This window comes from Cervus elaphus, chromosome 1 (assembly GCF_910594005.1).
Source record: "Cervus elaphus chromosome 1, mCerEla1.1, whole genome shotgun sequence".
NCBI classification, from domain to species: domain Eukaryota; kingdom Metazoa; phylum Chordata; class Mammalia; order Artiodactyla; family Cervidae; genus Cervus; species Cervus elaphus.
Window position 1 is genome coordinate 87,750,004 of NC_057815.1, and position 27,617 is coordinate 87,777,620.

The window sequence follows — 27,617 nt, forward strand, 5'->3', positions numbered from 1 at the left end:
AAGGTCTAAACCCTTTTTTTCTGTCTAATGGCTGGATTGAGAGGCTGCTCATCCAGATTTTTCTTAGAGTATAATTGAGCTGGGACTGAGAAACAGCTTCAATTATTCTTAGTTACCTGTAATTAGCCCAACCACCAACATCCTCTGCCTTTTTCTCTTGTCAGGATTTGAGCTAGGAGGGGGTTGGCTGCAGTTTCAGATATTTTTGGTTTACCTGCATTCCAGTCACTGTGAGAATGCACAAAACTATGTGATTTTTCTCTCCTTATGTACCTTTCCTCGACCACTGTCTTTCAGAAAAGTTTAGGTAGGACAGGCGGGGAGGATGAATTGCTGGACCAGACGATCTTTTCTTTCATTGAGAAGGTGCCTCGCCCACCTTGCTGGGATGAGTGATGTCTTCTTTCACTCAGGATACATCCAGACCCAAACCTGACCTGCCGTCCCATGCTCTGGTCCAAGTCTAGGACGGTTTTTCTTTGTCCCTGTAGAGTTTCTCCATCTATGGCTGATGTCCCTCTCTCCACCTAGTCACAGACCGGAACCTCCGCCAGGTATGGAAGCCGTCACCACTCCTGCTCTCCCATGAAGAGCTGCTTTCTTTCTGGAATTCAGTTCTTTGGTTCTATTGTTCTTCCCTAGAACCACAGAAAGCTTTAGTTTTTTTTCCCCCCTGGGTTTTTCTTGTTGCTACCAGAGGAACAAAGGTCTTTAGATCTCTCTATATCCTTATTGGAAATAGGAATCTCTGTGTTATTATTACTAGTGGACACAATCATGAATAAAATAAGCACACAAGAAAGTATATAATTGCAATGAAGATTAGTGCTATGATGCGGAAGTACGTGGTTCTGTGAGAGTATTTTCTAGCAAGATGCCCATTTACAGATGAGGTGAAGAGACACTGAGTGCTTTGTGCAAGGTCTCATCTCTGGCAGAGAATAGGGTCAGGATTTAAAGTCAGGTCATCCAATTCCAGAATCCACATTTTTACTCATTCTGCAGTAAAATAAGTATTTACATTTAATTTACCTTGAAGTAAATTAGTAAACACTCAATGACTGGCAGAATGTAAAATGCCTGACTATAACTGGATCAGGGGCTGGAGACACAGTGCAGAGAGTCCTCTCCACAAATATTTATTGAATGAGTAAATAAATCTCCACTATAGCACACATACGCATGTACACACACACACACACGCACACACACACACACACACCCTCTCTTGACCTAGAAGAGCCTCATGCCTCAAAGGATCTGAGAATGTTCTTTCATAAACACTGAGTCTATTTTCATGTCTCTTTTGAGCTGCCTCCTCCTTCTCTTCTGATAGCCAGAGACTCTGGGGAATTGAGCAAGGGGACAGAGAGGACAAATCTCAGTTTCTGAATGGTCTCATATTCTCAGATTTGTCCCTGGAGCTTACTAGGTTCCTGGCTCCAAAGTGACCCAGTGGCATCTTCACTAGGGACTAGAGACTGCAGGGCTCGGCACCTTACCCGAGGTCCATCCACCCTGGGGTTGCTACTAAATCCCGGGGAGCGATGGCCCCAGCCAAGTCATCCCTGGGTGGGAACAAGTGTGTGAGCGGCCACCACTGCTAGAACCCGTGCTCAACTTCTAGACTGAGTACAACTTTTAGAGTATAGTTGCAAAGGTTGCTGCATAGGAACACCCAGTTCAAATCCCAGCTTTACTCACTCCCAAGTGTGCAAACTTGAGCAACATAATTAACCTTCCTGAGTCTTAGTTTCCCATTAAACTATGGGAGTTAAAATAGTGATTGATTAAATGTAGATCAATCACTACATAGAGTGAATGATCAACTGGGCCAATGTATGGTCAGGTTTGCTTGGTTCGTGATAAACATTCAACAAATATTACCCACTCTTAGTTATATCAACTTGGAGAAGGCAATGGCACCCCACTCCAGTATTCTTGCCTGGAAAATCCCATGGACAGAGAAGCCTGGTAGGCTACAGTCTATGGGGTCGCTAAGAGTCGGACAGGACTGAGCGACTTCACTTTCACTTTTCACTTTCATGCATTGGAGAAGGAAATGGCAACCCACTCCAGTGTTCTTGCCTGGAGAATCCCAGGGGTGGAGGAGCCTGGTGGGCTGCCGTCTATGGGGTCGCACAGAGTCGGACACGACTGAAGCGACTTAGCAGCAGCAGCAGTTATATCAGCTATTTGGATTGCATATTAGCGAAAAGCAGGACCGGGATTTGAATCAAGGTCAATGTCTGTGTGTTTTACCCGCTGTACTAGTTTTCACCTGGAGAGCTGGTTAATGGGGCAGATTCCAGACCCTATCCTCAATATGCTGATTCAGAAGATAGAGCCCAGGAACTCGCATATTGACAAGCACCCGAGGTGATCTGTATACAGATCTGGGGTCCTACCTCAAAGATCACTCTTAGGCTACTTCACCTCCCTGCTTGGAGCCAGGCACTGTGCAGAGATAGGGGTCTGGAGGGGGACCCTTATGACATCTGCCCACCAGGACATCTTCTCTCCAGACTCTGCAGACAAAGAATACCTTAGCCTGCATCACGGGTGCCTTTAGCTGGTTCTGGGAGCCCTGGGGGATCAAATCCACAGCTGTCCGTATGAGACTTAACACAGCAGGACTGGGACCCTCAAGTCCAGCCCCTCCCTCTTTCTATTCTCAGGAAGTGGCAGGTGGGGGCTGCTCTCACCCTCAAATAGAAGGCTCTTAAGTTGGCTCACAGAATTGCCAAATTAAACTGTTAACCTACTAGGCTCTGAACCTATGTGAGGTGGCGGCTCTGCTGGTCAAACAGGTTTCATTCCATGGGCCGACTCAGGTTGGCAGTGTCTGCTTGGAGTGCTGTGTCCACAAGGATGCTGTGGCTGAGCCTGGGTAGCGGCTCTTGTTGTTCCGTCACTCAGATGTGTCTGACTCTTTGTGACCCCATGGACTGCAGGCTTCCCTGTCCTTCACCTTCTGGAGTTTGCTCAAACTCAAGTCCATTCCATCCAACCATCTCATCCTCCATCACCCCCTTCTCCTCCTGCCCTCAATTTTCCCAGCATCAGGGTTTTTCCAATGAGTCAGCTCTTCGCATCAGGTGGCCAAAATACTGGAGCTTCAGCATCAGTCCTTCCAATGAATATTCAGGGTTGGTTCTCAACCAGGGGCAATTTTGTCCCCTAAGGGATATCTGATCATTTCCAGAGACATGTTAAGTTGTCACATCTGGGGTGCATGGGATAATGACAGCGTGGGTAGAACCCAGGGTGCTGCTGAATCCCTACAATGCATTGGACAGCCCCCACAACCAAGAATTATTGAGCCCAAATGGCAGTAACACCGAGGGGAGAAATTTTTCTCTAGGCTCAGTGGGAAAGGGTGTCGTGAGTGGTTAACCATGTCTGACGTAGTGGTGAGAGGAGGGTAGTGAGAGCACATGGGGTCTCCACTTGTAGATTCTAATCTTTGAGCTTTGATTTCAATCTGGACTTTAAGATTCCCATTAAATGAGAGAGGAGACGTTGTAACTCCTGTTGGCCAAACGGGGAAACAGAAACTCCGGAAAGTAACATGAAGTCCTGGGCTTGATGACCTTGCAGTGCCTTGAGATTTGGGGACTCACGGATGGGGCTCAAGGAGCCCTGTCCCAATTGACGTTGGAGCTCCCTCTCTGGCCTGATTCATTCTAAAAAGCCACTTCTTTTCCCCTTGGGGACCCAACCCAGGCCAGGCCTGGGGACATAGAGGAAATGCTCACATCCTCTTGGGCTCCTGGGCGGGGTGGGGGGAGACCAGGAGCCGGGGGTGTCCTGGGAGAGGAAAGAGCCCTGAGGGAAGCTGCTGAAGAAGCAGGAGAACACTCCCAGATCCTCTCCCCAGTTCCCTGCTGCAGGGTGACCGCCCCTCCCCACCCGACAGAGGACTCCAAGTTTATTCTCTGATGATTACGAAGCAGGCGTCTGTCCTGGAGAGCTCCAGGCGCAAGGGAGTGGGGGGTACCATATAAAAAACAGGGGAGGGACTTCCCTGTGGGCCAGTGGTTAAGACTCTGCACTTCCACTGCAGGAGGCACAGGTTCAATTCCTGGTCAGGGAAGTTTTGCGTGCTATGTGGTGCGGCCAAAACAACAATAACAAAAAAAAACCCAGGAGGGTTAAGTGAATGTGTGATAAACAACACTGGCAGCCAGACCTCTAATATCTAGAAGAGAGAATGGAAGGGTCTTCTTTGGGGAACTGACAGATCAGGAGGAAAGATCTAAGGGCCCCGACATTCCCCACAGATGCTCAACACGCCCACTCTCTGTGGCGTTTGGCTCTTTATCAAGAGTAGACAATGAAGGCTCACTGGGCATGGCTGAAAGTCGTTAATGTGAACTGGAAGACCTAAACAGACACACAGACTAAAGGAACCAGAACAGGAAAGATAGTAGGCATGGAGAAAATCATAAACAATATAATCATAATAAAATAAAAAAATCTCTAGATCGAAAGCTAAACAACAATGAATCCACGACAAAAGAACATGATGCCATAAAAATGAACCACAGGGGAAAAGAAGAGCTCTTGGGAAAAAATATGACAGCAGAAACGTAAAGCTCAGTTAAAGCTTTGGGAGACAAAGTGGAGGAAATTTCTCAAGAACATGTAGCAAAATCAGTCATTGAAGACAGGAGATACATGATGAGACAATAAGAAGACTGGTATCAAGATTGTAATATTCAAATCATAGAAAGAGAAGGAAAATGATGGGAAAATCAGTAAAATCGTTTCTGGAACATTTTCCCCAAGTGGAGGGTGTGAACCCCAAGATTAGAAAGACCCAACAAGTGCTGAGCACAGTGCATAAGCCAGACTTCCTTCAAGGAAGGTCAAGAGGAAATCTCAGGGAAGAGTTGACTGACTTCCAGAGAGGTGAAAATGGAGTCAGCATAACTTAAACCTTCTCGTGAGAAACTCTGGAAGGGAGATGATAAAGAAATGGAACCTTTACATTCTGAAAGAAAAGTATCTGCAACCTAAAATTCTAGGTCACACCAAAAATGTAAAGACATCCTTAGACAAACAAGGAGAAAGGTGTCTCCCACCAACTCTCCCTCAGGAAGCTGAGAGAGGAAGCTCTCCACTGACAGCAGAAGTGAGGCAAGAAACAGGAAGACGCGGAATCCAGGAAGCAGGAAATCCAGCTCGGGAGAGGAGAGAGGGGAGGAGGAACCCTCAGGCTGATGGGAGGCTGGGCCGTGGAGATGGGGGTGGGGTGTGGCGGGTGGGGGAGGGGAGATCCCAGCATGCTAGCAGCAGAGGGCAACACATCCAGTTTGGAAATGCCAGAAAGTTCCGGGAGAGGCTTCTCTCATGATGATGAAATGGATAACAAGTTAGATGTGAATCAAGATACTAAGAAAGCTTCAGACAACTGGCAAAGAAGTTGAAGAAAATTAGTGACGGGGTGCAGAAAACTAAGCCAAGGAAGAAATCTTAACAGTTGTAGCATCGAATGCCAATGTCATCGAAACTGTGGCACAGCTCTTCAGGAGGGTAGGAGGCATGAAAGAGTAGGGTAGGGCAGTGGAGGGCAGAGGCTGGATGAGTATCGCGTGTCCCGGGGCAGGGAAGCAGTGGAGAGTGTCTGACACTGAAAAATACACATAGCGATACAAATTTGTCATGGGGCCGTCGGGAGCTAAACACAGAAAGCTCAGCTGGAGGAAGTGAAGTGGCCGTTTCTAGAGAAGAAGCAGGGGAGGGGAGAAGGGCTGGAAATGACCACCTTGTCTTAAGTAACTTCCTAAACCAGCTTCATTCTCTGAACTAGGAGCCTGGTAACTGACAAAAAATGGAAATTAAAAACAATGCCATTGGCGTGCATGCAAAATGGTGAAATCTGAGTAAAGCCGGTATCCGAGCTACTAATGTTGTGCCAACATCCGTTCCCGGACTTTGACGATGTACTTTGGTGGCCTGCGTGTGTGTGCTAAGTCGCTTCAGTTGTGTCCAACTCTCTGTGACCCCACGGACTGTAGCCCACCAGGCTCCTCTATCCATGGGATTCTCCAGGCAAGAATACTGGAGTGGGTTGCCATGCCCTCCTCCAGGGGATCTTCCTGACGCAGAGATCGAACCTGCATCTCTTGAGTCTCCTGCATTGGCAGGCGGGTTCTTTACCGCTAGCTCCACTAGTTACTTTAGATGTTATCATGAGGGGAAACCAGGTGAAGGGTATGTGGGAATGCTAAGACATCTTTGCAACTTCTGTGCGTCAAATGATTTCAAATTAAATAGTTACATAAACAACAACCAACCTCAGTTTCAGTAGGAGACTATGCTGTCTCCAAAGCCAATCTTTGCAGAGGAAGGAAAATGAGGATTCATTACGCGGCCAGGCAGCGTCTGCAAAGAGCGGCGGTCTGTTCAGTTGGCTCTCTCCCCAGGCTGTGGCCCTGTGGCTGCAGGCAGTGAGAGAGCTGGGGTACTCCAGGGTCAAGGAGCTGAGTGGTGTCTGCCTGCCAAATTCTCTTGTCCAATCCTCGTGGGACAGATGAACAAATAGGGTAAGGGAGGCAGGAAGAATTGAAATTGTAGTTAGACAGATCTGAGTTTACACATGAGGACAGTTGGATCCTATGTATCTATCTATAGCCTAAAATCCTTGGGCAAGAGCCTTGTACTTCCTGATCATTGTTTTCTTCACCTGACTATGAAAGTCCAGTGTGAAGGCTGGAAACCAATGTCCGCCAGTCCCCAGGCACAGGGCTCTGGCACTTTGCCTTTTTACATTTGACGAACTGTGGCCCAGAGATGTTAAGCTGTTTGCCCAAGATCACACAGCAGAGAAGGGGCCCAGCCAGGAAAGGCACCCTGTTGGTGTGGGTTAAAGTATGCCTCCACCAGAAAGCAAACCCTTTGCAGTCTTTGCCACGGTTCCATGGCATGCGATCAGGTGTCCCCAGATCCTCATAGAGCACCTCCTACATGCCAGGCAGCATTCTAAGAGCTGATGGTGCTGCTGTGAATGAAATCAGTCCATGCCCTAAGGAAGACGGGAGGTGTCAGACACGAGAAAAGCCAGCTAGCTGACTGGCATGCAGAGCCCTTCACAAGCCTGTGTTGCCGGAGGGAGGTGCCTTCACTCTCCAGTCAGGTACCCAAGCAAGTTTCTCTACAGGGGAGAGGATCCTGGGGTTGGGGGACAGCGGGGTTTAGATTCTAGCATCCTGCCCCCCAGAAGGACTGAGCAGCAAGGCCACAGCCTTGGGGATTAGCTCAAGGGTGAGTAAGCTGGAGGCTTTTGCTATAGCTTGGATGTCCGTGTCCCCCTAAACTTTGCAACACTGAAAACTTAAGGAGATGGTATTAGGAGGTGGGGCCTTGGGAGATCCTTAGGTCATGAGGTTGGTGCCCCTGTGAGTGGAATTAGTGCCTTCATTAAACGGGCCCCAGAGGGATCCCCTGCCCTTCCCCCATGTGAGGATACAGCAAGAAGTCAGCGGTCTACAATCCAGAAGGGGATTCTCACCAGAGTCTGACCATACCCACACGCCTGTCTTGGACTCCAGCCTCCAGAACTGTGAGGAATGAATTTCCATCACTTACAAGCCCCTCAGTCTGTGATAGTTTGTTCCAGCAGCCTGAATGGACTAAGACAGATACAGTGGTCATGAGACTAATGCCCCCTTCTCTCCAGACCCCCAAGCAGATTACAGGGCACAGCTCCTGACATGCCATGGATAGCTACCCCTCTCTCCACTCCTTGATTTGTGGCCTAGTGGGGGTCACTGGACTAGGAGTCTAGCCCCCATTCTGCTGCTCACTTGCAGTGTGACCTCAGATGAGTTCCTGGCCCTCTCTGTGACTTAATCTCCTCACCTGGACAGTTTGGAGATTGGACTTCATGAGGTTTGAGTTGCCACTCTTTAAACTCTCAATATGTGGGGAAAACATCCATTTGTTCAGCAATCAGGGGAAGCTTTGTGATGTCTCTGTGCTGAGATGTGGCTGAGCCACAGATATGGATCCTCCCTTCTCAGAACCTATGGAGGGGCACGGGTTAAGCCGACAATGACCGAATGACCAGTTGGATGTGGCTGTGAAGGAAGAGGGGACGGGCCGCAGCAAGGTGACTTTTCTTATTGGTGGAGTTTATGAGGCTGGGGGACGGTAGGTTATAGCAGATGAATAGTGAATAGACCCAAGGAGGATGGCCTAGGACGCGTGGTCCACAAGTACCTCTATGGGTCTGCAGACAACACGGTGCTTGCAACCCAGGTCTCCAAACCAGAAGCAGGGGCCTAAAGAGTCGCCCTCTCAGAATGTCTCCCAGCTCAGTGAAATTAAAGGTGCGTGTGTTGGGGGAGCAAGAGACTCCCCCAACTCTTTAGTGGTATCTCTCTAGTGTTTAGTCCATGGACACTAAGAAAAGAGCTGAGTGACTTTGTGCTGCTCACTCAACGTCTCTGAGCCCTGCTAAGTTTGTAAAGCAAGGCTGACGGCATCTCCTTCACAGGCTGGTTGGAACAATTCAATGAGATAATACATCAGAATCATCTGCGCACACATGTTCAGTAAGTAGAAGCCGCTCTCAGTCAGCCCGACTTCACTTCCTACCTTCTTCCAATGTATTCTTGACAATGCACGAAGCGTGAACACTGAAAAACACAGACCTATCCTACCTCTCCCACGTTTAAAAGCTTGCCACTGTCACTAGGATAAAATCCACCTTCTTCACCATGGCCTACACAGTCACACTGGCTGCTGGGCTGTGTCTTGACTATGTCAGGCCCATGCCACAACCTCAGGGCCTTTGTACTTGCTCCCCCCTCCCCCCCACCTCTACCTACAGTCTTTATCTCATAAATTATTCCCTGTCAAGTCCCAAGGGCTGTTCCAACAAGAGGGAACAGGATACGCCAAGGCCCTGAGGAGAGACAGAGGTAGGTGAGACCCAGGAATCCAGAGGGTTTGCGAGGAGGAGAGGGGGTTCTCAAAGTGCTGGGAGGAGCAAAGTGCGGGAGCCTGTGCTAATAATGGGAGAAGCAGCCAGGGCTGCTTTGTTATTGTTGTCGTTGGTATTGACGTCAGCCCGGGTTCAGGGCCGGACCCAGAGCGAAGGCTCAGTTCATGCTGGGCAAGTGGTCCAGGCATATGCTGGGTAGTATTTCCATGGAAACCCATCATGCTCCCGGCTGACGACTCCAGAGGCTCCCCAAGGTCTCATATCCCCTGGCCCCGGCTGGCCCTGAGCTGATAACACTTCCTGAGCTCTTGGGGAGAGGTGGGGGGTCACTTCCTCTTCCTCTGCATCTCTCTGAGCCCCAGCTGTTAAGGAGTCCGCAGACTGGGGGCGGGAAGGCTCTTCCTCGGGAAGGCGATCCCCACGCACAGACAGCATGTGGGGCCCCGGCGGCCCCAGGCCAGGCCCTGCCGCCATCCAAGCCCGTGTCAGAGGCCCGGCCCGGATGCAGCTGGGCCCCACCTGGGCCTCCAGCAGGAAATGCGCACGCCAACAAGGCCTGGGGAGTGGCCAGCCACTGCCCAGACAAAGGAGCTGGACTCAGACTCCTTCCTCGCAAGACTGGGCTCGGCCACCAGGGCGGACCATCAACACATGTGCTTGTGTGACCCCGGGGGATGGAGATGCCGGGGCCCGCTGGACAGCCGAGGAAACGGGGCACTGAGGTGGGACCAGCCTGCCCTGGGAGGGACGTACTTCCCGCGCCAGACTGCACCCTCCGACGAGGCACATGCGTCTAGACACGTGATCACACACAGAGACGCACACACAATTGCATGTGGTGAGGATAGATCCAGACATAACGGGCTCTGTTACAGGAAGACAGGAAACACAAAGACACGGCCACACTCAGCAGACACGAGAACCACACAGAGATGCACACGGTTCAGAGGGGCATTCTCCTGTGAGGGCCTGGAGCACAATCATGCAATGCTACACGACAAGGCAGGCACAGACGCACCTCCATACAGACTCTCCTCAGCACCCACGCAAAGTCGCAGACACATCCACTGATGCCTCTGACCTCACTCCCCAGATAATTGTGCCAGAAAATAGAAACACTTGCTCCCCACCGAGCCGTCCCCCAGCAGTGGCAGGAGTGGACTAATTAAGCCTTCACAGGAGGCTGGCATTTTCCTGGCAGCCCCGCGGCCCTTCGCTGCCAGAGCAGCCACCAGCCCAAGTGGCCTTTGTGATGGGCCCCAGGGGGTGTTTGGCCCAGCCTCTGTCCCCCTTCTCCCTCTCTGGGCACTGGAATAGCCCCCAACCTTCCTGTCCCCAAGGATCCTTCTGAGGCTGATGGCCTACTGATGAGGGTACCAGGACAGAATTGGCCCAGGGAGGTTGAGACCCAGGTCAACAGATTCCCAAGAACTTGAAGATACTCAAGGGACTTAAATCAGCTGTAGACATGACAGTTGGATGCCCTCAGCTGCTCTCTGCCTAGTTCAAATGCTAACCCCTGTCCCTCTAGCCAGAGGGGAACTCAGTTTCCCGTATTTGTCATCCTGGACTCAGATCCTCAGCTGTTGCCTCTCAGACATGGCCGTCTCTGCCACCCTGGCCTTCCTGCTCTTTTTCTAACACACCTGAGGTTCACACTTGCCTCAGGACCTTTGCACCTGCCCTGTTCGCTGTATGAAACCCACCCCCTCTCCCAGTCTTCGGTCTCCTTCTCACCCTTCAGATCTCAGGTTAAATGCCACCTCCTCCAAGAGGCCTGCCTTGCCCTAGTTAAAATATCTCCTCTAAGTGGGCCCCTCAATTATTTCCCAATTCAGTGGTTCCCAATCCTGGCTGCTTGTTAGAATCTCCTGGGTTTTTTTTTGTTGTTGTTTTTTTTTAATCATTTGAGGCCAGGCCCTGTGTAGGCTTAACTAAGTAAGAATCTCTGGGGTCTGGGTCTTGAGTGCTGGCATTAAAAAAAAAAAAAAAAAAATCCCCATGTAGGCAGGATGGAGAATTCTTGGCCTGGAGGCTTTCCAGTGAGTAAGAGGAAAGACGGAACGTTGCAGCCTCCTTACCTCCTGCTCATCGTTGCTGTTGTTTATTGAGCACCTGTTCTGTGGCTGGCCTGTGTTGCACTATGTACATTAGGATCTCACCACACACTCGGGTAGCACTTACTGTGCATCCAGCACAGTTCAAAGGACACTGCATGGGACAGTTCATGTCATCCCTCTAACAGCCCTACAGGGTGGGAACTAGTATCATCCCCATCTTACAGATGAGAAAACTGAGGCCCGAAGAGAGAAAGTCTTTCACCCAAAGTCCTGCAGCTGGAAAACGGCAGAACTGAGGATGTAACCTGAGCAGCTGGTTCTTAACCCTGAAGACACAACATTGTAAAGATGTAGAAACTCTGGCTCAGAGAGTCAAGAGACTTGAGGATTCAAACCATCCCAGTTTGACTCTCTAGAGTAGAGAGTGCAGACACCTTCAGGATCCCTCATGTCTTTATCTTCCCTCCTCCCAGAAACCAGCTTTAGTGGCAGCGGGGCAGAGGGGAGATTGGAACCAGCATGGGTCAGCCCACTTGAGTTCCATGAATCAACAATAGCAACAACTGACATATATATGGCAGCCACTATTCAAGATACATTGACTTATGTCACCATCAGAGAGACCCTCGTTTTACAGAGGAAGAAGCAGGTACACAGGGGTTAAATAACTTGCCCAAGGCCACACAGCGGGTCGGTGCTAAGCTGAGACTTGAACTCAGGCAGGCTGGTTCCAGGGTCTCTGCTCTTAACTCCTACACCATACTGTCTCTCAGCTCCTGTGGTTACTTAAGCTGCTTGAAATTCACTTTTCTCCTCTATGAAAGCTGCATGTTAGTGCCTACCTCTTTTGGAAATGTAGAAGATGAAACAAGAGCACAAATGTATGGACAGGCCCTCGCACAGGGCCCGTGCGTAGTAGGCCTTTGATAGGAGAGGTCACTGCACAGAGGCGACGGAGCCACAGAGGCATCCTTCAGCAACTCGCCTTGACTTTCACACACAGTAGGGGCTGAGCTAACGTGGGATGTGGACGCAGGTGGTGACATTTGGAGGTCTCCAGCCTGCTGGTCCCCCAGAGTGATGCATGGGCCCAGTAGGCCCCTGGGACCCTGAGCTCCCCATGGACACCTGCAAATGCCTGGAAGCCGACTGCATGCGTCACCACTGACCCTCCAATAATGTGTAATTGCTATTGCAGGCGAGTAGCTGTGTTCTCTGGGGTGAGATTTACAATCAGAGCAGGAAACAGCCGAGCAACAGGCATGATGGAGATGGGAAGAGAGAAAAAGCTGGGGAACCAGGGGAAGAGGAGCCTTCCAAGGAGGAAAGCTGGGTCCTTGGGTGAATTTGCAACCTGGATTTTTGAATCCAGACTTTGTTTTATACAGTCTGCCCTGCTGTTCCCACCAAGCATGTCATGGAAATACAGCATTTGTGCTTCTAAGCTCTATCTCCCATAAAGGTATGGAAACATACCCATGCAGTGGGCAGTACTGGGATTAAAGCTTTTTGAGTTGTCCATGCATGGTATCACTGAAGTCCGCAAGCGTCATCAAAGATGATGTGTCCTGTGGGGTGTGAAAGCAAGCCTTTTGATCTCAGGCTTCAGCTGCCCATCCCGGGAACGGATCCTCACATACCTTCCTAGGTGTCTTCAAATGCACGCACAGGCTGCTAAGCGTGTCCCGTCAGCTCCACCGTGCTCTCCGAAGATGCCTCGGGAGTTAGGGAAAAGGAGCGCTGTGCCTCAAATGTGCTGTATTTTCTCCTGCTGCCTTACCTCTGCACCTGCTCTTCCCTCTGCTGGGGATGCTCCTTGTCCAGCCAGCCTGGCAAATTTCTCCTGGCTCTTCAAGTTCCACTCAAGTATTACTTCTTTTGTGAAACCTTCCCCAATTCCTCTTCCACCCGAACCCCCTGCAAAGGCGCTTCTCCCCCAGGTCTGAGTTACCCCGTAAGAAGCTTCGCTAGAGCTCTTCCAGCTCTCTACTTTTGCGTTCGCCTTCCCAGATCAACTCTGGGTCTGTCACTAAGCCACTAGTGCAGTAGAACAGTGGTTCTCTAAGTGTGATCCCCACCCCAGCAGCATCAGCACCCTCTGGGACCTTGTTGGAAATGCCGACTCCTGGTTCCAGTACAGACCTACTGAGTCAGCAGCTCTGGGGGTGGGCCCCTTCTTCAGCAAGCCTTCTAGGTGACTCTGATGCATGCTCAAGTTTGAGAACCAGTGTGGTAGGAAGATAAGGCAAGTTTGGGAACACCTAATTCAGAACAGAGGACATACGTATACCTGTGGCTGATTCATGTTGATATACGGCAGAAAGAACACAATGCCATCAAGCAATTATCCTCCAATAAAAAAGCAATAATTCCGAGCAAATAATACAAAAACAGCCACAGCGAATACCACCCGGGGGAACATGTGCCAGGTGTGTGCCAGGCACTTTACCTGTGTTACTTCTCCTCAGCAACATGTGAGGAAGATAGTGATGTACCCATTTTACGGATAAAGAAACTGAGGAAGCAGGGGTCCCGGTGACCACTTTCCCATCCAGCCTCTTGAGGCTGTCCCGGGTCTGGCATTCTCTGATTTGCACCTGACACTGCATTTTGGCTCAGGCCCTGCTGACCTCTACCCTCCAGGCCTCTCTCCATGGGCCATGGGCTCAGGTTCCTTGCATTTTGTTTTCCAGTTAGAGATCAAAGGAATAGAAATGGTGGATGGCAGGCTCACGGGCAAAACAAAACCAAAAAAGCCCATCCGAGGGGAGGGACTTTTATTAACTTCACAGCTGGCGCCAGAGCTCCCCATAGGAAGATATGTAACATTGTTTGGAAAAAATATTTTGACAAGTGTTGGGGAGAGAGGTAAGAACTTTGGGCCTGGTGCCCAAGCCTCAGAGTGAGGGAGGAGGCTGCCCTGCGAGAAGGGAGACTTCGCAAGCTCCCAGGGCATCCAGGATGGCGGGGGCGAGGAACAATGCAAACAATCGCTAGTATTTATCCAAACCCGGATCTGCACCAAGGAATGTGTACACTCTGTGCTCTGTGCATTGCAGGAACCAAGGTGCTCAATTACAGAGAAAGAGCAGAACGGAAAGAAAGAGGAAGAAAGAAAAAGAAAAGCACAGAGCAGAAAAAAACAAAAAAGAAAAGATATAGGAACCACCTCTGGTAGCTGAAGCCATGGAGGAAATCTATTAGAAGGTGTATTACAGATGGTTGGATGGCATCACCAAGTCAATGGACATGAGTTTGAGTCAACTCCGGGAGGTGGCAATGATCGGGGAGGCCTGGCGTGCTGCGGTCCACGGGGTCGCAAAGAGTCGGACACGACTGATAGACTGATCTGAACTGAACTGAACTAGCTACCTATAAGCAGGGAGCTCCAGAGAAAGGAGGCCGGGAATAACATGGCTTAGATGAGAGAAGTTTCTTTCTTTTTCAGGAAGTAGCCGAAATGTAATGGTGGTTCTGCTCCATGAATTTTTCAGGCCCTCAGCATATGCTCCAGGAAGGTTCACTGCTCCGCTAGCAGGAAGGGGAATAAGGAGGGGAGGGGATGGTCTGTCCCTGCAAGGCCCCCCCCGGAAGGTGTCCCCTTACTGCTGCTCACCCCACCCCATCTGCGGAGTTGTTCAGCTGTCTGCTGGAGCCTGTTCGACAGCCACACCCGTGGCGAGGGAGGCTGGGGAGTCTAGGTGTGTGCCTAGCAGCCGCTAGCCCAGTTAAATGAGTGGGGGAGAGGCTCCTGAGGGGGAGGGCAGAAGTCTCTGCCACAGATAGAGCTTGGGGAGCTTACAGAACGGGGTGAATCAGGCTCAGAGAACTGGCAGGAACCACGGGAGGCCACGGGGTAGGACCCACAGCCACAGTCACGTCAATAGCCAGGCTGGCTGGGGCACGTAGCCAGTGCTGCCGCTGGGAAGGACGTACCATCTGTTCCTGCATCTTGGCATCAGGTTCCAGAGGGGAGGTGTTCAGACAACAGAGGCAAGGTCACAGGTCTCAGCTTCAGCTGCCAAGGGCTTTGGTGCAACGGGAGGGGCTCCAGGTCCACCCACACCTCAGGGACTGAGGATTCTTCCCCAGATAAGCTGGGAGTTGGATTCCTGGCAGCAACGGCCCCACCAAAGAGAAAAAAAAAAAAAAAAAAAAAACGAAGTCCACAATGCTTTTAATGTCATTTCTTCCTCATAACCACTATGGTAAGTTCCAGTTTTCAAGTGAAAGGGGTTAAATTTACTAGTTGCTTCTAGAGCACCTCCTGAGTTAGGCATTTCTCTAAGCAGTTTACAATTATTAACTCGCTAATTTGCCTGCTTCCCTGGTGGCTCAGACAATTAAAAAAAATCTGCCTGCAATGTGGGAGACCTGGGTTCGATCCCTGGGTTGGGAAGATCCCCTGGAGAAGGAAATGGCCACCCACTCCACTATTCTTGCCTGGAAAACCCCATGGACAGAGGAGCCTGGGGGGCTACAGTTCATAGGGTCACAAAGAGTCAGACATGACTGAGCAACTTCACTTTCAGAGAAAGATTTTAGAGAGGCACAGAGAGGTAGGGAAGATGTCCAGGCTGGCACAGCTAGTAAACAGCAGCAAGGCTGGGCTTTGAACCCAGACAGTCTGGCTCCAAACCCCTAGCTGGTAATCACTATACGACACAGCCAGCAAGAGAAGCAGCAGCTGAAGTTATGAGAATGTGCATTTTGTGATAAGGCCCACCCTCCCCCCACCCCAGGTTTTCCAGTAGAAGATATTGCATTCATGAATATTTTATGCAAATGCTTGCTGTTTCCCTTCTGGAAATGAAGCCAATTTCACATCAGGATCAGTGAGGCACCGTTCAGAGGCAGCATGGCAGTGAGTCCGGGGAGCACGGGACCAGAAGGAAGACCATCCAGGGGAAGTGAGCCCCTCCCCTTTCTGCTGTCTTTAATTCTTGCTGGGAATTAGCAAAAGTGGAGGAGAAGGCTTTGAACTTCACTAGGTCTTGGGACAAAGGGCATAAAGACTATCTCACGGAGACCTCAGAGGCAAGGCTGGGCCAATAGCTGTCGTCTGAGTCACCCGAACTCTAAAGCCAGCAATGCAAGGGGCTTGACTTCCTGCCCCTACCTGCCAACAGCCGCCTGGGTCTTCAGTCCCTGTGTGCTGCCTGGGAACTGAATTTTTAAATCTGAATTTTACCTGACCCGCACCCCATGTTCCCACAGGAGTGCTCCAAGCAGGCTGTGACCACAAGGAAAAAGGTCGAGAAAAGAAAAAAAAGGGGTCTGTAACATTCATCAACCTGTGTCAGAATCCACCCAGCGTGTCCCGGGACTTACCCCATGCTGTGGGGCCCTGGATCTTGCAGGGGCCTGACTGACCTCGAGAGGAAGTAGAAAGGCCCTGAGCGAGCCCAGCTTCAGAGACCCTGCTGTAACCTGCTGCAGAGAAGCTCGAACCCCTGGCCGTGCAGGTTTAAGAACCGGGAAGTTGGGAGATGTGGGTCGTCAGACGCCTACCGTCCACACACACACACACACACACACACACACACACACACACGCGCGCGCGCGCGCGCACCTACACATCCCACGTACGCGCGCACACACATCTGCCCCAGGCATCAAGGAGACCCAAGGTGTCACTTAACAGTCACACCACACCTGCTGATTATGTCCCCAGGGCCAAGGCGGTCCTACTCTTCTGCAAGCAGTGAGAGATTCATCCCCTTAAAACTCACATGCTGGGACTTCCCTGGTGGTCCAGTGGTTAGGAATCTGCCTGCCAATGCAGGGGACACTGGTTCGATCTCTGGCCCGGGAAGATCCCACATGCCATGGAGCAAATCAGCCCTGTGCCACGGCTTGTGATCTAGAGCCTGTGAGCTGCAACTACCGGGCCCGACCGCTGCAACTACTGATGCCCATACACCTAGATTCCGTGCTCCCCAACAGGAGAAGCCACCGCGACTGAAAAGGAGCCCTGCCGCGATGAAAAGCCTGCACACCACAACTAAACAGGGGCCCCCATGGCTGCAACTAGAGAAAACCTGTGTGCAGCAACGAAGACCCACCACAGCCAATAAATGAATAAATCTAAAAAAAGAAAAAAAATAACAGGCCAAGGGAGTTTATTTCTTAGTAAGGTATGTTCATCATTATCAGTACCATTATTGTTACTCAGCCATCACTTTTTAGTATCTCCAATACCATCCACTACAGATCTTCCTCATCTTACAACTGGATTATATCCCAATAAACCCAATGTAAATTGAGAATGTCATAAATCCGAGAGGCAGTTTTGCAGATAACCTATCAAAGATCGTGGCTTAGCCCAGTCTACCTTAGACATGCTCAGAGCACTTACGTCAGCCCACAGTTGGACAAAATCATCTAACACAAAGCCTGTTTTATAATGAAATGTTGCCTCTCTTTTGTAACTGATTGAATGCTATATTGAAAGTGAAAACCAGAATGGTTGTCCGGGTACAGAACGGCTGTAAGCGTATCGACTATTCGCCTTCCCGGCCATGTGGCTGATCGGGAGCTGTGGCTGCGGCTGCCTAGTATCACGAGACAATGTGCCACATGTTACCAGCCTGGGAAAAGGTCAAAATTAAAAATTTGAGGTATGGTTTCGACTGAATGCTATTGCTTTCATACCGTCATAAAGTCGAAAAACCGTAAGTAGAACCGCACTGCCTGAGATATAGGGACTGCTTATCTATTAGACACTTAACATTTGCTACCTTCAGCCTTCCCAAGTCGGGGTTAGGGACCCTCCACTTGTCCTGCAGATGGAGAAACGGAAGCTCGGGAAGATGGACCAATGGTTACACAATTCATACAGTGCAGGACCAGCAAGCCCGTGGTTCCTGCTGGGCCTCGGGCACCTCCACAGCACAAGCAGGTACTGACTCACCCTTCTGGGAGCAAAAGAGCAATCCCCGGGGGGCCTGGAAGACAAGGTCCTCATGGGGAGGGCTGCTGGGTCAACCAGCGAAGCTGCATTTTACTGTGGTCCTGGGAGACACATTGAGGGTTCTCCCTGGATCCCAGCACCCCAGGGAAGTCACAGTTAAATTCTGACAGCCTGCTGCCCTCAAGAACAGCACACACACAGCCCAGGGGCACGGCTGTACCTGGGAAGCCATTTTTGTGCCACGTCTTCCTTGATGTTTGCAGCTGATGAGCCGATGGGACGAGGACTAGAAAACATAATCCCAGGGTGCCAGCCCACTGCAGGGCCAGGGAACCCTTTTTCCATAAAAATATGAACTCGGAGACAAGAAGTCTCTAGTTAACTGGGGTTCTGGGTCTATAACGGACTGTGGAATTGGGGCCAGTCTGGACATCACAAACTTGCCAGCTGTCTTTTGCATTCCCTCCTCCACAGACCAGCAGACTCTTGCTTGCATATCTGAGACCAAAATGACAGGGAAGGAAAGAAACCACAAGGATGCAGGGTATGTAGACAGAAGAAGGAGAATTGTAGAAGCAAGATCACATAGATAAAGAAGAGAGAGGAAACAAAGTAATCGAGAAAAAGGTACTTTCTTGGTTCCTATCAGCTCCAGGGTCTGCCAGGTCCAAATCCATTTCATTTCCAGGATATCTGTACTCTTCCCAGCTTCCTTGAGCTATTTTGAGTCATTTCTATTCCTTGCAACTAAAGAATCTCTGACTCGCAGAAAAATTGGAACCAAGAGTGGATTTGCAATAATGTCTCAAAGGAAACATGAAGCTGTCTGTGAGATTAAAGCAAAGTGAGAGACAAGAAGAGCCTGGTAAGTGGTTTAAGGGCCGCACCTTCCTCCCATCCCAGTACACTGGCCCCTTTGCAACGTGAGGCCCCAAATGCCCCAGCCAGAGGTAAAGCCTGCTTCTCGATCCCTTTGAATACAGACTGGCCTTGTGACTGCAAAGTGAGGTTGTGTGAGTTTTGGAGCCTAGGTCTCAAGAGGTCTTTCAGCTTCTGCCTTTGCCTTCTTGGACCATCAGCCCAGCATCCGAGCTGCCCACCGTGGACCATGTGGGCTCAGATCAAGGTCTCACTGAGAGGAGGCCTGGGGGAACTTGTGGCAGCTGAAAGGAAGGATATTGGAGCACGCTGATCACTCCTTCTGGTCTCATGTAAAAGGGAGAGAGACAAACTCCAATTCTAAGTTTTCCAGCTGGAACCAGACATTTTCTTAAATGGCACAATTTTATAGCTTTGTGCTTATATCCAGCCCTCTGAGATGATTGAGACCAAATCCAGAAAATAATTGTGCACCTTGCCAAGTTGCAGCAGCTGAATTTTCTGCCATTCTGGGTTTCTCTTATCAAAATTAATTCATTTAACGAAAAAGTCTAGAAGAGAAGGGCAAATTGGGCATTCTAGGCAGGGAAAAGTCTTTGAGCAAAAACTCAGAGACATAGTGTCAGTGAGATTTACTCTCAGATATAAGTAAACAAGTACCAGATCAATGAGGTGCTTAGGTCAATGGTTCCTAAACTTCAGTATGCAACAGAATCATCCAGAGGGCTTGTAAAAATTCAGTTTGCTCAGAGTTTCTGCTTTAGCAGGTCCGAATCATGGAAGGAGGGCAAAATTTTGCTTTTCTAATAAGTTCTTATGTAATGCCCATGCTGCTGTTCAAGCAAGTATCACACCTTGAGAACTACGGGCCTCAAGTTTAGCCCCTAAACAAAAAGGGGTTTGTCCTTCTCACCTTTTAGTAGGTGACTGGAGTGGTAGTTCAAGTCTCAGCAATGCCATCAGGAACCCAGAATTATCATCCTTCTTCTTGAACATTCGTAGCTTATTGGTTTTCATTTTTATGTTTGAAGTCTCATGGTCACAAGCTGGCTGCTGCCACCCCAGAAGTCATGTCTGTATTTAAGACAGAAAGAGAGAAGTTAGCCTATGTACTAATGTAGCTTTAATTCTTTACCAGGATTTCAAAGCTTTTTGAAATTTTTACCAGGATTCCTTGAAAGATCAATCCACCTCCCACTAGCGCTGGCCCTAACTCCCCCTGCCAGATTGTCAGACACATATATGAGCCATCTTTAGCTGTAAAAGAGACTGGGAAATTGAATCTCAACTCTATAGTAGAGGCACGCAGGAAGAAGGGGGTAGGGAATGAAGCTACAGATATGAAGGTCTCTGGAGTGACCCAAAGTCTCGAGACCAATCCTTGCTGGATCTAATAGGCACCCAATAAATGTTTGTTTATGAATGAATGTCAGGAGAGGATGCAGAAAGAACATTGAAATTAGACTTCTTCAGCTTATCGGCTGGGTGATCTTGAGTAAGTCACTTTAACTTTCTGAATCTCAGTCTCCCTTTCAATGAAAAAAATCAAATTATTCCCACTGAGTTGCTGTGAGCATTCAGTGAGATGTGAGTTGTGAAAGTGTCCAGCCTGAGGCCTTTGGGCCTGGTGGGTGGGTTGGAATCAGAAGTGTGAAGCTGTACCAGTAGCCTCAACAAAAGCATGTGTGCCCTGGGCTCGGTGTGAAACCCTTTATGTCCTTCTGTCCTTTCCTTCCTACTTTCCCATTCTTCAGATGGCAAAACTGAGGATCAGATGAAGATTTTAAAGCCAAAGCTGGTAAGCAGAGAGCAAGGATTCAACCCAGGTCTGTTGGGCTCCAAGCAAGCAACCCTAGACATTATCCAGATGGCTTTAACGGAGGAATAAACTACGCAGAGCCTCCAACACCATGAGCTCAGCCAACAGTCTTCCCCGTCCTGTGTCCTGCTCTCACCGGGAGCGGTAACTCAGGGGAAACCATCCTCACCTTTGCTGTCCCTACCCCTCAGCTGGAAGCAGCCTGCAGGAGCCAGGCAGAGCCGGCCTCCCACCCGGACTGCCTCCCCTAGCAGGAATAGTCCTGCCAGGACAATGGAGCGGCTCCAATTAGATACCAGCTCCTGCCCAGGCAGGGCCCAGTGGGGAGCAGGCAGTTAGAGGGTAATTAGATGTGACTATGGAACAGCTCCCTTAATAAGGAGGGTGCTCTGGGCAAGAGACACTTGGGAGGATCATCACTCCAAGCACCAGCCACCCACCAGCATCTTGCACTGGGCACAATGGGGAAGGAAGAAGCCACTAACATTCTGTGGGGCCCAGGCCCTGTTCTGGCCACAGGTCTCCTTCACCTTGTAACACCTGGCGTGCAGATGAGAACACAGTCTCAGGGAGAGAGAACAACCTCCCCAGGGTACACAGCTAGGGATGGCGGAGAGAGAGGTTGAAAGATCTGAAATCCCGAGTCTGTGCTCTTTCTCCTCTAGTATACCATTGTTCCTATGTTCTTCATCTGCTCATGTCTTCTGACATTAGAGCATCTGGTAGGTACTAACAGTGGACACCAAGGATGATATTATAGTTATATTGACTGGTATGGACCCTGGTGCTGGGAAGGGTAGAAGGCAGGAGGAGAAAGGGATGACAGAGGATAAAATGGTTGGATGGCATCACCGAGTCAATGGACACAGGTTTGAGTAAGATCCAGGAGATAGTGAAGGACAGGGAAGCCTGGCGTGCTGTAGTCCATGGGGTTGCAAAGAGTAGGACACGACTAGCAACTGGACAAACAAATAGAACATAAACATGGCAGAGCTGTGACCAGCTGGAATAGACCCAGGCCTGCTGGAGGCTGGGAGGGTCCCAGGGGGCCCCAGGCTGCACCAAGCATTAACCCCTTGGCTGCCAGATCATGGGAAGGTGCAGAGGGTCCCACAAGAGAGGCTGTAGTGGCTGGAACAGAAGTGGGGGTGAGGGAACTCGAGGGCTCAGAGCAGCAGCTTTTAACTAATAGGTATGGAGGAATTTCCACTTTACTAACCAGCATAGCTGTAATAAACAAGGCAACATGGCAGAACCTTAGCCACCGTTGGGCCTGGCCTTGGAGGCGGCATGCATTTTCTAGGACACAGAGAGCCCTTGCCTTCCCGCTGAGCATGCCCTTCCTGCACCCCAGCACTGGCACCCAAAGCCCAAGACGGGCGATTCACACTTTCTCCCAAGAGTAGGGAACAGACTCCCCAGGCGGGAGCAGCCGGATCAGGGAAACCCCCATCTGGTTTCCGTAATCTGTCCTTCTGGAAGAGGGTAGAGTGTGCCAAACTCTACAGCAGCTGTGCCCAAAGCTAGTTCGGCAAATCTGAAAGGTCATCTTCAGGAAAGAGGGTTCCTCGGGTAACTCTTTGGGAAGCACGTAGGCTGCAGTCCCCTTTGGAGAGTCCCAGCCCACGCTGACATGTTAAAGGTCCTCAGACATCCTGGGTGGGAAAGGAGCCAGGAGGTCTTTTGACTTTATTTAACCCAAGATTTTCTAGATGTTTTAAACCCCAGAGCTGTTCTTGGTTTAACTCCACTGGGCCTCCGAAGGCGTAAGTTTTCCTTGGAAGGCAATCTTGGAAATACCGTTATGAACAAAATCCTTTCTCTGATCCCAGCAGCCCAGACATCACCACACAGTTACAGCTGATACTGGGGGACAAAGATTGAATCAGGAGAAAAGGGAACAAGGTTTCGAGGTGTGGGGGCTGGTTGGTACCCCCAGGGCCTCCGGAAACCCTTTATTCCTCCTGGATGGTCTCCCTCCATTAAATAATCAAAGCCCATCCAATGGCAGGGAGCAGTCCTCCCCTCAAGGTGGAAGAAAGGTTCAACGCTGCAGCTTAGCCCCAGAGCACCAGGAAAACAGCCTCTGGGTGCCAAGGACTCTGGACTGGGGCAGACGGAGTTCAAGTGCCAGCTCCACCTCTGAGCAGCTGCGTGACTGGGCACATTGGCATCACTTAACCTCTCTGAACTCCAGCTTTCCATCTGAACAGTTAGGTGATAATGTTTAGATCACAGGGCTGGGATGAGAATAAAGACTTAACAGTTATAATAACCACCCTTGCATAGCACTGTCGGGGTGTCTGTGTGGCTCTAAGCATGTATGTGCGTATTCATATATTAATGTTGCTTCCATAACAGTTCTATGGGGGAGATGCTCTGCTTTCCAAATAAGGATGCTGGATCACAGATTGCCCAAAGTTGCACAGGTGATACAGGTGGTGGAGCCAGGACGCAAACCCGAGGAGTCTTGTTCCCAAATCCACTCTGTCAACCATTATTCACAGAGGCTGGCTGAAGGAAAGGCTCGGTAGCTGGTAACAATCTGTGATGGGACACAGAGGTTCTGGGGGATCTATAGATAGCTGGGTTTGGGGGGAGTGGGACTGAGAGGTGCCCATCTAACGCAGGAAGAATGAACAAGTCTAAGAGAAGACGGACACAGGAGAGGAACTCTCCTTTCCCAGAAAGCATGGGTGTGATTTTGTATCACTGTCATTTCACGTCTAAGGCAAGGAAGGAGGCCTCCTGGAGGTGTCCTACCTCCCCAGTCCCATGATACACTGGTTATTAGGGCCCTTGGAGGGCAGGGGTTGTCCTGTTCAGGGTGTAACCTCCGTCCTAGAGTCTAGCCTTGTAGGATGTGAATATCTCCTGGCTGAATGTGGATAGATAAAGGGCACGTCTTAGTCTGGGGTCTCCAGAAAGCAGAGCCTACGACAAAGCCTTATTTAGTGTGATTACTTAGAAAGTATGATCCTGGGACTTGGCCAAGGTGCTGGGATCGGGGCTGCAAGCCGAGCTGCTGTGTCCCATGGGGCTTCCAGGAGCACCCAGCCCAGGAAGAATGTAGAACATATTTATTTTCAGGCTCTGGCCCCCATTGGCCAGGATCACTCCCACTTATGGGCTGGTTGGGGCCACAACGCCCAGGTCCCAGGAAGGATCAGAAGGGGACAGGCGGGATTGAGGAGAGGCAGATTACTCCTGCACAAAGTGGGTAAAAAACTGTATGAAAAACAAATAAACAAAATCCGCATGGAGCAGAGCATCACAGCTCTGTAGCTAGCTGGAGTGAGTGACGAGACCAAAAGGATTTGAAGGGATGCCCAAAGTTATCTGATTCCAGACGCTATTGAAGATCTGGGGCAGCAAAGTGTAGTGATTGTAGGTGGATTGTGTATTTTAGAACAATTCAGCTGATTTGGAGAGAAGAATGCGCAAAGAAGGCCAGCCCAGAGTTTCTGGATGTCAAACTTTGGCAGCCCCAGAATCATTTGGCGGGCGTGGTGGAGCACAGATTGCCGGGCCCCAGGCCCAGGGACCGCATTCCTGCCACGCTTGAGTGGTTCTGACGCTGCTGCCCTGGGGAAACTCACTCTGAGCTGCACCAGTGTCAGTTCTGAGACAGCGAAAGAGAAGAACGGCTGCCAGACCATGTGATTCAGAAGAGGCCTTATAGTCCAGACTCACCTTTCTGGCCTCAGTCTTCCCGTCCCCACGCGAGTGAGTGCGTGGTTCCGGCCTTGCCTGCTCTGAGGTCCTGTGAGTCTCCAGATTCAGAACAGGAAGAGGGAACAGAGAGGAAGGGAAAAAAGACTCCTGGGAAAGAGATGTCTCCTGGAACAACAGAGCTGACCTGGAATTGCAATGCTGCCCCGGCTCACTGGGCTTCCCAGGTGGCTCAGTGGATAAAGAATCCACCTGCAATGCAGGAGACGCAGGAGACTCAGGTTTGATCCCTGGGTTGGGAAGAGCCGCTGGAGGAGGGCATGGTAACCCACTCCAGTATTCTTGCTTGGAGAATTCCGTGGACAGAGGAGCCTGGCGGGCTACAGTCCATAGGGTTGCGCCCTGCTCACTGCTGGAGGAGCTGGCAGGTTCGTCTACCATAGCCGTGCTGGCCTCCCTTCCCCTCAGGGCCCCAACTGTGCCCCTATCTCAGGGCCTTTGCACTTGCTGTTTCCTCTACCATGAACAGTTGTCCTCCAGATTTCTACAGGAAGCATTCCCTCACAGCTCTCATATTTGCTCAAATATCTCCTTCTTTCTAAAAAAATGTATCACTTTGCCCCTGTCTCCCCTCTTCCTCTGCTTCACTTGCCATCACTCTCTCTGAGGTCATGTGGCCTATTAGTCTCTAGAAGTGTTGTCCAGTAACTTCCTGCTGGGTAGACATGTGCTGTAATCCACTCTGCTCATTACATAGCCACGGGCCTCCTATGGCGACTGAGCACTGGAAATGTGATCATGATGACAGAGGAATGGAATTGGCCATTTTCTTTGATTCTAATTACTCCGCACTTAAATAGCCACACACGCTCGTGGCTTCACAGTGGGCAGTGCAGGTCCATAATCTCTGTCTCCCCCTGAAGAATACAAGTCCTTGGGAGTTGGAGGGGGGAGGGCGGGAAAGCTTGTCCCTTTCATCTGTAGATAGATCCCAGGGCCTAAAACATTTTCTAGCCCATGTGGGATATGCACAAAAACACCTCATCAGTGAGTTCCTCTATTACCATAGGATTATGTGCTCTCTCTCCAGTTTACATGAATGAGGCTCAGAGACGGCAGGCGACACAAGTCACACACAGCAAGCCCCTGTCCACTGAAGCAGACTTCCTTCCCCTGCCCAACACCACTCTGCTCCCTGGTGGATTGTTGGCAACGGGGAACTGATTAAAAACTCATCAGCCTGATTAATCCCAGAGAATTCAAGAGGTTCAGCTCTAGGTGGCATTTAGCAGAGGCCAAGACAGCGTGTGAGCTAAGGCAGAGACCCCTAGGCTGCTGCCATGGGCTGGGGAGGGCGGGCTGAGTTCTCCCCGCACCCCACTCGGCATGCCGGGCGTGTGAGTCACAGGCTAAGCATCATGAAATCGCTCTCTATGACAACAGAAGAAAGACGAAGGCTAGGGAGATGGCCGACTTGCTATTTTGTTCAGTCAGGAATTCTTCATGGATTCCTGCTCGTCCAGCTTCAGGAATCAGGGGTCAAAGAAAAATCTAGCTGGGTTTTAAAAAGGAAACAGGAAACCTGGCTTCCTGCTGGTTTGAGCAGGAAGCGGGTTTATAACTGGAAAGAGAAAGGTGGGGAGGGCAACCAGGGGTCTCTGTGGCCAGCAAATGCTGCTGTCCTAAACAGCCCCTGCTACTGAAGTTCGTGGTGTCCTGGTTCCCTGGGAGTTGGGGGGGCGGTCCCCAGACCTCACAGCCCAGGTTTGTCTCTTGTTATCTCACTTCTCTGAGCCTCAGTTTTCACGTCTGTGTAGTAAAGGGGGAAGGAGCCTGCCCGCCAGGAGACACGAGAATAACACGTGAAGGTCCAGCATGGTCAGTACTGGGCAAGTGGTAATTGACCTTACCATTGTCATCAGAGCCTCCTGTGCTGGGACAGACAGGGAGTTCAGAAAAGATCCTTCTGAGCTGGTGACAGACTGGACCTCGGGCAGCAGGGGAGGCGAGGATGGCGTGCCAGGCAGAGGGAACGGCAGGTGCAAAGGCTCAGAGGTGAGACCGGCCTGCAGGGCACAAACCGGCAGGTCCTAGCTCTTCCCTGCTCCTGACTCTGACCTCAGGAGACCGTCTGCCTGTCCTGCCTCCTCCTCCCCAGGGTACCCCTAGAGGGAGCCCCTGGAAGCAGGATGAAGGTGGGGGAGACCGAGCCAAAGGTGCAGGTGAGGGCAGGCAGGCTGAGGTCTAGCTCACCCATCTGAGAGGCGACAGTGTGGCTCCGAAGGGGAGCAGACATCTTCTCCATCTTCCCACTGGGGGCTGTTAGGTTTAGCAAAGAAGCAAAACACCCAACGGGATACCCAGTTAAATTGAAATTTCAGATAAACTGCAAATAATTTTTTTATAGTAAGTATGGAGAAGCCAGGACTTACTTATCCTAAAAAATTACTCTTTGTTTACTTAACACCCAAGTATAATTGGGTCTCCTGAGTGCAGGCGGGGAGCTGGGTTGGCAGGGCAGCCCCAGATCCCCTGCCCAGGAATTGCCCCTTTGAAGGGGTTCTCGTTGCTCCCCAGTGAAGTCCAAGGGCCAAGGGCCAGACACACCAACCTCCCAGCTTCATTCAATCTCACTGGCCCTTCTTCCTCGAACCCCACTCTCAGGCCTCCAGACCTCACCCTTGCAGAGCCCTGGCCAGGAGGGAGGTCATTCCCATGCCTGCTCCCCCTCTCTCCCCAACGAAATTCAAACTCTCCTGCAAGCGCTCGCTTCGGTCCTCACCCTGGCCTCCCACAGGAGTCAGTTTGCTCTGTCTCCACTTCTCATAGCCCTTGAACTTTTCCTTCAACGTGGGCGGGGATCGTCTGACATTCAGCGAGACACCCTGGAGGTTCTCTCTGCCCGGTCACTCTGGCTCACCGCTGTCCCCAGCGTCTGGCCTTGTCCTGTGTGAGCAGGTGCTGCTGCCATTTTCGTCGTGTGACGGAATAGCAGCTATTCCAGGAAGTGGGGAGGAGGCAGATAAGGCAGGTCTGAGGCGCTCATGTATCCACATCTCCCCTGGGAGAAAAACCCATTTCCAAAGCTAGCTTTCTGGACATGACAGGGACCCATAGCCATGGTCAAGTGGCCAGAGCTCTTGGGGGAGGCTGAGGGCTGGAGCCCCAGCCCTGCACGTCCAGATGTTCGCGTCGGGAAACCCACTACTTCTGCCCAAGTCTCTACTGCTTCCCTAATAACGACAGCAACCTTCTCAGCTCTGCTTCACCCTGAGGCTTGTCACTGAAGACCCCATACCCTCCCAGGGGACAGATGCTGAA

General features: G+C 50.6%; 1 long non-coding RNA gene across 2 annotated transcripts; it reads right to left on the reverse strand.

Moving 5' to 3' along the window:
* On the reverse strand, positions 1-27,193 carry LOC122706821. 2 transcript variants are annotated; one of them, XR_006344483.1, is made up of 3 exons: positions 27,079-27,193; positions 19,719-19,879; positions 1-638 (listed from the first exon to the last, which is right to left on the reverse strand). It is a non-coding gene; the product is annotated as an uncharacterized LOC122706821 (long non-coding RNA). The 2 variants fall into 2 exon arrangements; XR_006344476.1 differs by lacking the exon at positions 1-638 and adding an exon at positions 18,548-18,752.
* Between the last annotated feature and the right edge of the window lie 424 nt (positions 27,194-27,617).